The sequence below is a fragment of the Xyrauchen texanus genome, chromosome 30, assembly GCF_025860055.1.
Source record: "Xyrauchen texanus isolate HMW12.3.18 chromosome 30, RBS_HiC_50CHRs, whole genome shotgun sequence".
NCBI classification, from domain to species: Eukaryota; Metazoa; Chordata; class Actinopteri; order Cypriniformes; family Catostomidae; genus Xyrauchen; species Xyrauchen texanus.
The window spans coordinates 665,842-680,172 of record NC_068305.1 but is presented as its reverse complement, the minus strand read 5'-3'; the positions used below and the strand labels follow the sequence as shown (position 1 = coordinate 680,172).

The window sequence follows — 14,331 nt, the reverse complement described above, 5'->3', positions numbered from 1 at the left end:
TCAGTGACTCACCTCAAGCAAGTCGAGTTGAGTCAGTGTCTCACCTCAAGCAAGTCGAGTCGAGTCAGTGACTCACCTCAAGCAAGTCGAGTCGAGTCAGTGTTTCACCTCAAGCAAGTCGAGTCGAGTCAGTGTTTCACCTCAAGCAAGTCGGGTCAAGTCAGTGTCTCACCTCAATCCAAGCAAGTTCAGTCCTGAGGAGTTTCAAGTCATGTCGATTCAAGCCACAGTACTAACATAAATAAAATTCATCAAAATATATTCTATTCTTTTCAAATTTTCTTTAACATGCTTTGAAAATGTTACACTATTTGGGTAATTTGTAGATCCATTTGTGATAAACATTTAAGGGTTAGTAGTGTTGTTTTACTCTTGTGTTTGTTTAGGACAGTGCATCTCCAGCACATGACACGCATGGCAGCAACAATTCACTCCACCGGAATGAGACAGCGTATGTCACCGAGAAACACGAAAATATAAAGTACAAGAAAAAAGTCAAAGATGGGGCGGTACGCTATGGCTTCATTATCTATTAACCAATAATAGTACATCTCTTAATTCACTTTACATTGACAATCAACATTATCTGAAGGTTAATCTTTTGTTGAAAAAGAGAAAAAAGTGACACTTTTAAAAAAGTTAAATTACCATTTTTGTGCTATTCATGGAAAGTGGCAAAAACGAAAAGGAAAAGATGTTTAAACTTGTTCGCTAGATTGCATGTTACCATATCGTTGATACACTCTTAACTAATGCTGCTCCCAGTGACTGTATTAAACAAGCTGGCTTGTCTTTGTTGTCGGTTTGTGCCGTTAAAGCATTCTCGATGTTCTAATGTCTTCCTGTGCAGCAGTCACCATCAGACGCCCTCATGAGAAGGCAGAATAAACACACTGATCGTAAGCAGAAGAGTAAAATAGAGAGATCAGTTCCATCGACTGCTCCTCATAACAACAAGGCCTTTCAGCTCTACACTCTATACAGAGACGAAGATGGCAAGATAATGCAGGTGAAGGAATCTACAGGTTTCACAATCACAATAGTGTCAACAATTACCTATTGTATTTTTAATGCTTTGTCTCATGCAGTAAATTATTTGTGCAACTGTATTTTGTACTCTATTCTTGTGTATGTATTATTTCCACTGAAGGCCCCATTGAATGGCTGCAGGTGTGAACCTCTTATTAATAAACTGGAGAATCAGCTCACGGCCACTAAAGAGGAAATGCAATCAGAGATTCACACAGTACAAGAACTCATGAACCGCAAGATAGGTCAGCTGGACTGCAAGTACAAACATCAGGTACAAACACTTCAGAAGACCTCTTGATATACCAATACACACACCTGAGCTCATATTACATGACATGTATCATTGACAGACTCAGATTATTAATGACTTGGGTTGTAAAAATGAGTTCTGGAGCGACTCCCATTGAAAATGAATAGAGGATGTGTGGCAGGGCGGAGGGCGGGGCCGGGTCGTGATCCTACACCCCCGGTCCCGTATTAGGCTAATTATGCCTCCGTGAGGGTTAAAGGTCGATTGCAGAGGATCGTGCGGGAGAGAGAGATCCTTTACGGACATGTCCGTCGTGTGTGTTTATGTTGTCTTTTAAGTTTACTATTAAACTATTATTTATATTATCAAGCCGGTTCTCGCCTCCTCCTTTCCACTGATCCCTTTACACTGGTGCCGGAAACCCGGGAAGGAGGAGGGATACGCCGTAGTAGAGTTCTCGCCACTACCGTCCGCCACTACCGTCCACCCCAACGGAGCAGCCTCGGCCATCTGCCGGGGGACGAGGAGCCCAGCCGCCTGAAAGAGGACGATGGCCGCTGACCGCGAGGGAGAAGGGGCTCCTAGCCGACCGCCTGGAGCGGTCAGGGCCGCTGCCAGGGGCGCAGGAGTCGCCTACCAGCCTCTGAAACGCGGTGGGGTTTAAGACCGCCAACCGCGAGCGGGGAGGGGCTCACTGCCAAGCGCCTGGAGTGAGGGAACCGCTGCCGGGGTGGGGGAGACCCCTTCTGTTCCCCGAGAACGCAGCGGGGCGTTCCGTCCACCAGGGGCTGGAGGACTGCCTCTGATCCACTCGGAGAGGTGCGGCTGTCGTCCGATAGAGGGTGGAGGAGTGGCCGAGGAACAAGCTGCGGCGTATCGGAGAACTGGCTTGACGATATAAATAATAGTTTTAATGATAAACTTAAAAGACAACAAACACACACAACGAACATGTCCGTTAACGATCTCTCTCTCCCGTACGTTCCTCTGCAGTCGACCTTTATCCTTCTCGGAGGCTTGATTAGCCTAATACGGAACCGGGTGTGTAGAATCACAACCCAGCCCCACCCTCCGCCCTGCCACAGGATGTTACCGCCTTTAGATGCTACAAATAGATCTTTTTAATTCTGTTACTTCTTGATTTAAAAATGGGCCTTGCATCAAGTCATAATTCATATCCTGATCTATAATTCATGTAACATTAGTATTATTTCCCCTTCTGTCGCTCTCTCCACATTGTGTCAGAGAAGCGACACTAGGGGTCTCTCTTGAGCGCTGATATTCACCTCTGAACTATGAAAAAAGGCCAATGAGAGTTGGCAACCAGTATTTGCATGTCCCGCCCCCGGACATACAGGTATTTAAGCGGCGCAAATACGGGAGTTCATTCAGAAAATTTCTTCGGAGCCGATGGTCGTGTCTGCAACTGCTGCATACTACACACCGAGTTTCTGTCATCCCTCTGCTGCATAACTGTAGGATTCCACGGCTTTCTCCTGTTTGCATGGCTGTGCATTCCTGCCCCTGGGCGCATCGACAGTGCAGATTTAAAAACTCTCACGAGTTTTTTCCCTAAAAGAGTGATTTTATTTAAAAGAGTAATTTCCTCTAAAAGAGCAAAACACAGCGGCGTTGAACGTCCTTTTAAGGACGCGTCTTTATAAAGATGCCCTTCCGCCCCTGTGTTGTTTCTGGATGCGGTAGAGTGCTCTCTGCTTCCGACGGCCACAGGCGCTGTCTCGTGTGTCTGGGTAGCGATCACACCGAGGCTGCGTTTGTGGATGGTTCATGTTCTCACTGCGAGAACATGACCATGACAACGTTGCGGTCGCGGCTTGCTTACAACCGTGAGCAAGCCACTCCAGCCGCCCCCCGTATTGCTCCTTCTTCCCACGGGATTGAGGACGATGCGGCTGGCGATGGAGGCGATTTGGGGATGGCTGCGGGTGCAGCTCCGCCGGGTACGCCCCCTCGGACCACCCGCGCCCCAGCACGCTCGTTGATTCCCGTCCGTGCTCGAGGCGGCGGCGACTCGCCTCACAGCCAGTCAGCCGACCCTCTTGCGATGGAAGCCGATGAGCGACATCGGAGGGCGCGGCATCTGATGCAGAGGACTCCCCTGGGCTGCCGCCTTCGGGCTTGCATGCCCAGGCTGAGGCTGATGCACAGATGTCCGACATGGATTGGAACCCTCCATCCTCCCCACAGCCATCACGGCTGGATGACTGGTTCCTGGAGTCTGCGCGCCGCTCACAGCCTCGCCCCCCCGGTTCCGTTTTTCCCGGAAGTGCATGACGAGCTGACGTCTTCGTGGAGAGCACCCCTCTCCAGTTATCACACCGCCACAGGCTCGTCCGCCCTCACCACCCTCGACGGCGGAGCGCGCCACGGGTACGCGGCGATTCCCCAGGTGGATAGGGCGGTTGCGATCCATCTATGCCCCGGTACCCCTACCACCTGGCGAGGTCGCCCCATACTCCCTTCCCGGACCTGTAGAGCAACCTCCTCGCTGACAGCAAAGGCCTACAGCACCACCGGACGCGCCACTTCCGCCCTGCATGCCATGGCTCTCCTGCAGGTCCACCAAGCCAAGGCACTTCGCAACATGCACGGGGGTGGCCCTGATCCGGACACGCTGCAGGAACTGCGCTCAGCGACAGACCTCGCCCTGAGAGCGACGAAGGTCACAGCGCAAGCGCTCGGGCAGGCGATGGCCACGCTAGTGGTCCAGGAACGTCAACTGTGGCTGAACATGGTCGAGATGTGTGAAGCCGACAAGACTCGCTTCCTCAACGCCCCTGTCTCCCAGTTCGGCCTCTTTGGCGACACCGTCGAGGACTTTGCCCAGCAGTTCTCCATGGTAAATAAGCAGACGGAGGCCATCTCTCACATCATGCCTCGCCACAAGCCTGCCGCCACGGCCCATGCCCTGTCTGCTCGCCGAGGGCGTCCTCCCGCGGCCAGAAGACAAGCTCCTGCTCCGCCTCAACCCGGGCCCAGCTCTCAGCCCCAGCGTCGAGCAAACCGCGGGAAGCGCACGCCCCCTGTCTCACGGACCCCCTCGAGGACCCGGAAGGCTCCCAGGCGCTCCTGAGACAACGCACCCAGAGTCCAAGAAGTTAGCTCCGGAGGTGGTAAGACCGCTCCGTCCCCCGGTGGAGGGCCGGGAGGAGAATCCTTTGTTTTTCATTTGCCGCACCACTTAACGGGGGCTGCGGTACCCAAATTCTCAATAAAAGAGCTATTTCCTTTGTCTCTGGGGCATATGGCCCGCAAATGCCGTTCTCACGGCACTCTGCTTTCAGGCCTCAACAGTCCCGGCTCCATGGACGCGGTGTCCCCGCCTTCAGCCCCACGACTGTTCCCCGGCCGGCCGGTTCAGACGAGTCCAGAGGACGCCAGCATCAGACCTCCTCAGTCACGAACCCGCCCCCTGCCGGGTGCGCGGAGCAAGGTAAGGGCTTTGAGTTTATTCTCAGCACCAGAGCCTCGGGACGCCACGTTGCCTCCCTACTCCACGTTACCTGTTCCGCACCGCTGCGAAGCCCCGCCGGGTATGTCCAAAAAACCTGTCCCTTTGGTGCCTCTAGCACGGAGTTTAGAGGCGTGGCTTTCACTGCCCAACCCGTCACGCTGGCTGCACTGGACCATTCGACTCGGTTACGCAATTCAGTTTGCCAGGTCTCCGCCCCCTTTCGTGGGCGTACATTTTTCCGCAGTACACGGCCAACATGCCCATTCCCTGCGTGAAGAAATCGCCTCCCTTCTATTAAAGGACGCGATAGAGCCTGTCCCGTTCAAAATGCTCACCCAGAAACAAATTCTATCTGGCGTCCGGCATCTAGATTGGTTCGCAGCGGTAGACCTGAAGGACGCGTACTTCCACGTCTCAATTTTCCCTCGACATGGACCCTTCCTACGGTTCGCGTTCGACAGTCAGGCGTATCAGTACAAAGTCCTCCCCTTCGGCCTGTCTCTGTCCCCTCGCGTCTTCACGAATGTCGCAGAGGCAGCTCTTGCCCCGCTCCGAGTAGCCGGCATACGCATACTCAATTATCTCGACGACTGGCTCATACTGGCTCACTCTCGAGAGTTACTATGCGCACACAGAGACCAGGTGCTAAGGCACCTCAGCCGTTTGGGGCTTCAGGTCAACTGGGAAAAGAGCAAGCTCTCCCCGGTCCAGAGCATCTCTTTTCTCGGTCTGGAGTTAGACTCAGTCTCAATGACAGCACGTCTCTCCAACGAGCGTGCTCAGTCAGTGCTGAAATGCCTCGCTTCCTTCAAGTCAGGTGCCGTGGTCCCGATAAAACGTTTCCAAAAGCTCCTGGGGCATATGGCATCCTCCGCGGTGGCCGCGCCGCTGGGGTTGATGCATATGAGACCACTTCAGCACTGGCTCCGGACTCGAGTCCCGAGACGAGCATGGCGCCGCGGCACGCACAACGTAAAAGTTACCTCTGCCTGCTGCCAGACCTTCAAACCCTGGACAGACCTTTGCTTTCTAAGGGCTGGAGTACCCTTGCAGCAGGTGTCCCGACGCGTTCTGGTCACGACTGACGCCTCCAAATTGGGTTGGGGCGCCGTGTGCAACGGGCGCGCAGCCGCAGGCCGGTGGAACCGAGGCCCGCTGCGCTGGCACATCAACTGCCTAGAGCTGCTGGCTGTTTTTCTGGCCCTGCAGAAGTTTCTTCCATTAATTCAGCACAAACACGTCTTAGTCAGGACAGACAGCACCACGGTCGTAGCCTACATAAACCGCCAAGGCGGAGTACGCTCCCTCCACATGTCACAGCTCGCCCGTCGTCTCCTCCTATGGAGTCAGCAGCGACTGGACTCACTGCGCGCCACTCACATCCCCGGCAACCTCAATGTGATGGCGGACGCGCTGTCAAGACAAAGCTTGCCCGGCGGAGACTGGAGACTCCACCCCCAGTCGGTCCAGCTGATTTGGGACCGGTTCGGCAAGCCCCAGGTAGACCTGTTTGCCTCCCAAGAAACCTCCCACTGCCCGCTCTGGTATGCCCGGACAGAGGCTCCCCTCGGGGCAGATGCACTGGCACACAGCTGGCCCACGGGGCTGCGCAAGTACGCATTTCCCCCAGTGAGCCTTCTTGCACAGGTGCTATGCAAGGTCAGGGAGGAAGAGGAGCAAGTCACTCTGGTAGCCCCCTACTGGCCTACCCGGACTTGGTTTTCGGACCTCACACTCCTCAAGACAGCCCCTCCCTGGTGAATTCTCCTGAGGAAGGACCTTCTTTCTCAGGGACGGGGCACGCTCTGGCACCTGCACCCAGACCTCTGGAACCTCCACGTCTGGCCCCTGGACGGGATGCGGAAGATCTAGCCGGTCTACCATCTGCCGTCGTAGATATAATCAATCAAGCTAGAGCCCCCTCTACCAGGCATCTTCACGCCAAATTTCAGATTTCACAAAGCATCGTAATATAGTTAGGTAAAGTATTGTCAAATTTGACTCAATGCATGAGTCAAATTCAGATTCAGATGATTAGGTTAATAGCTCGTTTAGAGACCCTTTTCATGATATGCTAATTTTTTGAGATAGGAATTTTGGGTTTTCATGAGCTGTATGCCAAAATCATCAGTATTAAAACAATAAAAGACCTGAAATATTTCAGTTGGTGTGCAATGAATCTAAAATATATTAAAGTTTAATTTTTATCATTACATTATGGAAAATAATGAACTTTATCACAATATGCTAATTTTTTGAGAAGGACCTGTACATCCATGTGATTAAGTTGACATGTGATTCTAACTTGGCAACTCTGCTCATTTTCTCCACTTTTCACATCTGCTTGGACCCCCATCATTTCCATCTGCATCTATATATGGCTGTTTTTTTTAAACTTTGGGCACTTTATGCACTGAGGACAACGACTCAATCACTTCACAACACATTCAACAATGTGATCGGAGACAAAAACAAAAGAGTTTGGGGTCACTTCACTGTACATCGATCATGGGACAAAAGTGTGAATGCAAGAAGACTATAGAACAGTTTGCAAATGAAAAATGAATATTAGTCATTGCCACCAAAACATAAATTAATATATTCTTACATGGAATGTTTAGGGTTTAATACAATTAAAAATGTATTGACAGTATTTGTGGCACAACGTTGATTACCACCTCAAAAAAAAAAAGTTAAGCATATAATAAATCATTTTAATAATATATAGATTATATTATATATTATATTAATATTATAATTTGAAAAAGCATATAATTAAAGTTAACGGGTCACACAATTTTTAAAGAATAGTCACAATACTTAAACATAATATGGGTTAACATGAGTCTTGTGTGATTAAAATCTTTCTTTTCAAAATCCTATTAACCTTGTCTGAAGTTATACAGTCTTCCAGCTTCAATGATGATGTAATGCTGGTTAACCCTGAAGGACAAAATCCGGTTTTCATCGTCTTCTGTTTTTGTACAAACCGTTGTGTCATCCTCCGTTGATTTAGAAGCATGGAGAACGCACGATACAATACATGTGTCTAAACAAACCGCTTCATTAGTGCTTGAGTAGCGGTCGGTCCAACAAACATGCTAGGTACATTTTGAAGTCTAATCTCACCAGGGTGTTTAGTGCAAAATCTGCAGTCATATCTGTTCCACAGTGCTGTTGAACTTGCACCGGCCCTGAACCGCTGTCTCCTCAATTCTGAATTTGTGTTTTTAACTCGTGCAGAATCCACTCTCACATGAAGTCCATTCCTCCAGTGGTTTTATATTCTCTGCTGTAATGTGACCTCATGCAGCATAGTGATTGGATGGAAGTGTTCCTTCTTATGAATAATGTCCAAAAACACTCTTACTTATGCAGTACACATGTACTCTCTAATCACATCTCAGACACACATATACCGTTGCTTCAATGTATGTTTTTAAACCAGAAGAAAGAGAAGAAAAAAAAAGATCCATATTGCCACATAATGGGTTTTATTATTGTGACCGTGCTAGACACAGCGCTCTGCGCAACAGTTGTGGGTGTATAGTTTGTTAATGAAGTGCTGCAAATTCCACTCTGCTATTTTACTGAGAAATACATCATTGCGTTAAGACATCTGCAAACCATGTCTATTCTCGTCACTAAGTCTAAACTCAATTCCTGCATTTGCAGTTTGGAGATTCCACCTGCTGGGAATAAACTTCATGTCCAATCACTGTTAATAATAACCATGACTTGTGTGTCAGTAGATCAGTGTGATATTTATACTTACACACTATAATTTAACAGAGGGTACATCCAATTCTGACGAGCAGCACATTTTCCATGCGTATATAAATAACGTGTCACTGTCATAGAAATATGCCTGACATTCAACATTAATGCAGTTAATGCACAAAACAACATAAGTCCATATTTCTATTCTTCTGATTCATTCCATACACTAGCAATGTCTGATGAATGTGCTGTCTTTGTTTATATCGCTGGTGCTTGAGGGAATGGACTATACTAGGATGCAGACGGTGCAATAACGGGAGAAGAACCTGAGAATTAGATTACAGTTGACCAAACCCATTTACACTTTGCACACACTTTCACCAACCCACTAAGCTTTAATGCATATTTGCACGAAAATAACAAAACTCCATGGTCATGCCCACTGACTGTGTGAAAGATGTATTACATAACACTGCATTTAAGACATAGCAGTCTTAAAATATTGCCCAATGAGTGCTATAACCGTAACTGTTAACATCTCAAAGAATGTGTTATTGGGTTTCATGACCCTTTAATAGAATTCTGTGTAGATGTGACGTTGATGGAAATGGTGACTGAAATGAAATCCTTTGTCTTGATAAGTATAATTTCATATCTAACCTTTTGTGAATCCACAATTAATTCATATTCTTACATTTTTCTGTGTAATTTGGCAAAATTAGAGCTTGATTGAGTGATATTTCCCTTAATTTGACATATTTACAATTACATATTGAGATGAAACATATTTCACACAATAGAAACAATTTTCACGCAATAAATATAGAGGGCAACAGTTGGATTCCGGAAGTAAAATCGGATACATTCTTTCCATAGATGAATTGATTTTTAACAATAACTTATAAACCTTTAAAGACAGACCTACCGTGATCTCGGTGGTTAATCCGTGGTATATGCTTCTGTTGAAGCCATCCATCTGCATTATTTCAACTTCATTGTTTAAAAAGCGGGATTCCTGGTGAAAAACTACAGTACCCGTGGTACAGCAGTGACGGGACCACCAATCAGAGAACTGTGGCCAGACCTGAAGCGACCGCCCATTTCAATGACACACCGAACTGATATATTTGTGTATATCAGAATATTTCACAATAAACATAAACTATATTGTTTCTGTACTTAAAATCAACAACCTAAAATGAACAGTTTGATATATTTCCATAGTTTTATATTTGATCATGTAATTTGCAATGCTTCATGGGATTGTAGTTTGTGCCCTCATGAAAGACAGTAAATACTCAGACTTGTAGCTTTGAATTTAATCTGATTTTCAAATACTTTTTTGCTTAAAACATAGAGACAGTAATGTTGTGATTTACCTTGGAGCTGGTTGGTTTGGTTCATCAAGTCTGTGGAAGAAATGAATGGGAAAGGCACTTGTGGAACCCAGACGCTGATTACTTGGGCAGGGCACTTTTGCACTCTGTTATATGTTTATTTCACTCTTTATTAGAAGTTTAAAAAAAGTATCATTTGGATTTTTATAATGGATTTTCATAGTTTAATACTGAAAGTCTGGGACAAGCCTAAAACAGTAACATCTATACATAAAAGACATTGAAAAGTATCAAAAATATATGATGACGGCCTGGTAAAATGTTTCAAATTCTGTTTTAATGAGACCTTCATCATTATGATGAAAATAAATTCCTTGGACATGAAATGGTCTGAAGTGGAAGACACACCAATTTATCTGATTGAACGTTTATTCAATGTTTTATTAATATATACTCCCTCATGTGTATTTCCATCTGAATTGATTGAATGGATTATTGGTAATATCTGCATTTGGTATCCTGATGGTGTGTATGCCATCATATTTTCAGATCCAAGCTCTAGATAAAATCACTTTAGAGCGAGTGTCAGCAGAAAGAATTCAGTGTTTACATCGAATTGACAAGAGAGTTACACAAGAACGCCTAGAGGGAGAGAAGAGACAGGTGAGATTCCCCAAATACTTTTCATGAATGTCATCACATTTGCATAAGCCTTGCTTTTTTGTTTACTTGCTTTAAAAACATGGAACACTGTCTTTGTAACAAAACTGCTCCACCTGGCTTTACTGTTCGCTCTGAATACATTTCAAGTGATGTAAAAACTGTACGCATTAATGTGTGATCACAATGTGTGTTTATCGTTATATACAGCAGCTTCATACAGTACGTGGTGAATCCGCTCTGAACACGATACGGTCAATACTGTGTTCCAGTCGTGCTAGAATACACAATATAGTAACAGCTATGACATGAAACACCTGTTCACCAGCTACTGTGTATCACTGTACCCATACAGACCAACTATTCATGAAGTTACTTAATGAGATATTATTTTAATGAGAGATCACACTATATTTTCAATATAGTCACTGTTGTTGCCTAACAGCACTCTTAGCCATGACCATATTCACAATGTTGCACAGCCTCTCGTATCTTATTGGTTAAATTTAAATTAGCACAGGCTAAGCTTTGCATTCTCTCTCTCCTTCTCTATGCAAGCAGGCATCAGTAGTCAATGATCTGAAGAACTGGTGTCTTTCTAAGATCCAAAGTTTGGAGACACCAAGTTGCAGTGCTCCTCTTCCCTGACTGATATGCTTTCAGATCGGGAACTTAATTTACACCCCACTGTGCCAGAGTCATTCGGGGGCAGAGCCTGTTACTGTACCTTAACAAACCAGCCGGAAGCAGCAGACGGGGGAGAGACTGCAGCAGCGACAACTTCTGCTGAGGACGGATCAGCCAGTTACTATGTGGTTGAGGTGGATTTCACACCAGGTATGACACACACGACACACATACAACTGGTGGAAGTTCACTAAGAATGTTTACGTTCACACACTGTCTACATTTGACCTGCTGATTCTCTAGAGCAGTGTCTCTCAACTGGTGGGTGACAGGTCTATTTGGACTGGGTTGTGGACAGCAGGGAAAGAACAATGACATGGTTCTCCCATTTAAGATATTTCTAAAACAGCCACCCAAGTGATAGAATATTTAGGACTGCCGCTGCAGATTTAATGATAATTTCACTTTCAGTTGCATGTGTAACAGAACAAGCTCGCGATCATGATCTGCTCTTCTCTCTGGTGCACGCTATTATTTAAGACTAGCACACTGACCTAACCATGGTAACGAGGAGCCTTTCCTCATGTGTAATATCTGTGTTCTGTTTGAATTATGTTTGAAATTTGGAAACAAATGGGACAATAATGGGCTCATATAAGTAAATGTGCTCATCAATTTTTAAAAGGGGGAGAGTAACTTCCTGTAGATTTTGTTGTTGACATCAACAACAAAAATAATGTCACTTGATGCATGACCTTGTACTGGAAAACCATGAACAAAACTATTCAACATAAAAGGAAATGCAACCCAGGATACATTAAATACAGGTTATGTTTTTACTATAGTGGGTCACCACTTGATTTCCAATGTAAAATCATAAAATAACAGCACAAACAAGTCAAGTCGTTTTTATTTGTATAGTGCCTTTCACAACACACATCGTTTCAAAGCAGCTTTACAGAAGATCAGCATTAACAGATGATAAAACTGTAATGTCTATAATGTCGATGAATCATCATTGTGTAATTAGATAAAATACTATTGTTTATCGTGTTTAAAAATAAGTAATTAAATAATAATTGTGTTAATAACCCCAGTGAGCAAGCTGTAGGCGACTGTGGCAAGGAACACAAAACTCCATAAGATGTGGATTAATGGAGAAAAATAACTTTGGGAGAAACCAGACTCACTGTGGGAGCCAGTTCCCCTCTGACTAACATCATGAATATAATGTCAATATTACTTATGTATAGTTAAAGTCATGGTTTAAAATTATTAAACTAAGTAAGTGTTAAGGGTCAGTGTTTAAACATCGATTGTGTTTGAACTGTAAGATTAATGACCAATGTCTTTGAAGTCCATCTTGATTAATTGCAGAAGTTCACATAGATGCAATTGTCCTTGTTAATTGTCCTGATGAAGGCTTTTGTTGGCAATTAATTGTTAGTTTACGTATTACATTATAAGAGTGTAATACAACAATAGACCGAGGTGATGCAGGCAGAGATCAGTGAGGTGCATCGCAGTTGACCGGCCGCTAATTTTAGTGAGATCTTTCCTAAATCCAAGGTTCAGACAATGGCATATGAAGTAACCCATGTCTTATGAGTTGGCATCAGTTCATCCTCTGAAGTCCATCATAATAGACTGAAGTGATGTTTGGCATTTAGTTGTCATCACTCCGTGACAGATAGCAGTGGAGTCCGACATCAAACAGGAACGGAGCTGGATCCAGCTGGCTCTGGATACCTCCTGAGGATATGAAACCAATAGAATAATATTAATATAGATGCCATTGAATTTTATGCAGAATTATAGATCATGATCGATGTTTCTGGTTCCGTGAGACCCAACTAAAGCAGCCTAATTGTGGGTAGCAGGATAAATTATGTGTATGCCTGGCTAAATAGAGTCAACAGCAAAACGCAAACGCGCAGTGAAAGGATCTCACTGCTGAACTTCTGCACCACTACACTACTCGATCCCTGCAGAGAGAAATCTCAACATTTACCAGCCAGTGGATAATCACACACATTTTCAGTCACATATGATGTGCCCAGTGATTTACTCTTATTGTAGAGGATTGTGCAGAGAGTAAAACATCCATCTTGGGATTTAAGGTATCCAGATCCTCCAGATGTTTACTTACCTGGGACTGTAACTTGTTACTCTACCGCTGTGTTTCAGACACTTGAATCGGCTTTTTAAACTTCTGAAAGAGTGCCTCGTCTGGATATGTGTGTGATTATATCTTTCTTCTACATCATTTGATCATCAGGTGATGAATTACTTCAGCCATGATCAATAGAAGATTCATATAAACATTAGTAATGATGTGATGTTAATTGTGCCAGACAAATATTGCTGAGTTTGTGAATAATCTGCAATTTACAATGAGCCAAATTTTCATTGAAAGTCACATTGTTTGCATTTAAAGATTGACAATGACTTTAAATACTCATGGCACAGCGCTATACCAACACAGATAACTCCTTCATGAATGGATAGTTTACCTCAAAATTCTGACATTAGTTGCATTATTACCCTCTGTGACAGGGCGGTGGGCTGGGCCGGGTCGTGATTCTACACACCCGGTCCCTTATTAGGCTAATCAAGCCTCCGATAGGGATAAAGACACAAACACACACGACGGACATGTCCGTAACTATCTCTCTCTCCTGCACCATCCTCCGCAGTCTGCCTTTATCCCTCTCGGAGGCTTGATTAGCCTGATAAGGGACCGGGTGTGTAGAATCACGACCCGGCCCCGCACTCCGCCCTGCCACACCCTCTTGTTGTTTTAAACCTACATTACTTTTTTCTTATGTGGAACAAAAAAGGAGATATCTCTTCATCATTCATGTTCATTGTATGGATAAAAGAAGCAATGCATGTGAATGGTGACTGAGAGTTTCATACTGCCAAACATCTTTTAGTGTCATATGAGTTTGGAATGACGTGACGTGAGTACATGATGGCAACAGAATTTTCATTTGGGGGTAAACTGTCCCTTTAAACTGTATTGTGGGATATTACTGAATAAGACACAGATGTGTTTGTGCTGAAATACAGTTTAGTGAATTTGCCATTCTGTCTGTCACACACACACACACACACATACACACACACACACACACACACACACACACACAGATGAGTACACCAGATTTTCTAGCTCGTCTCACACACAGACTGCGATTGCATGCAGCATTAATGCTCTTTTTCGGTGT

At 45.2% G+C, this 14,331-nt stretch overlaps 1 pseudogene; it reads left to right on the top strand.

Annotated features, from left to right (window-relative positions):
• Positions 1 to 14,331, top strand: part of LOC127624113 (ankyrin repeat domain-containing protein 6-like) — a 48,748-nt pseudogene that overhangs the window by 29,748 nt on the left and 4,669 nt on the right.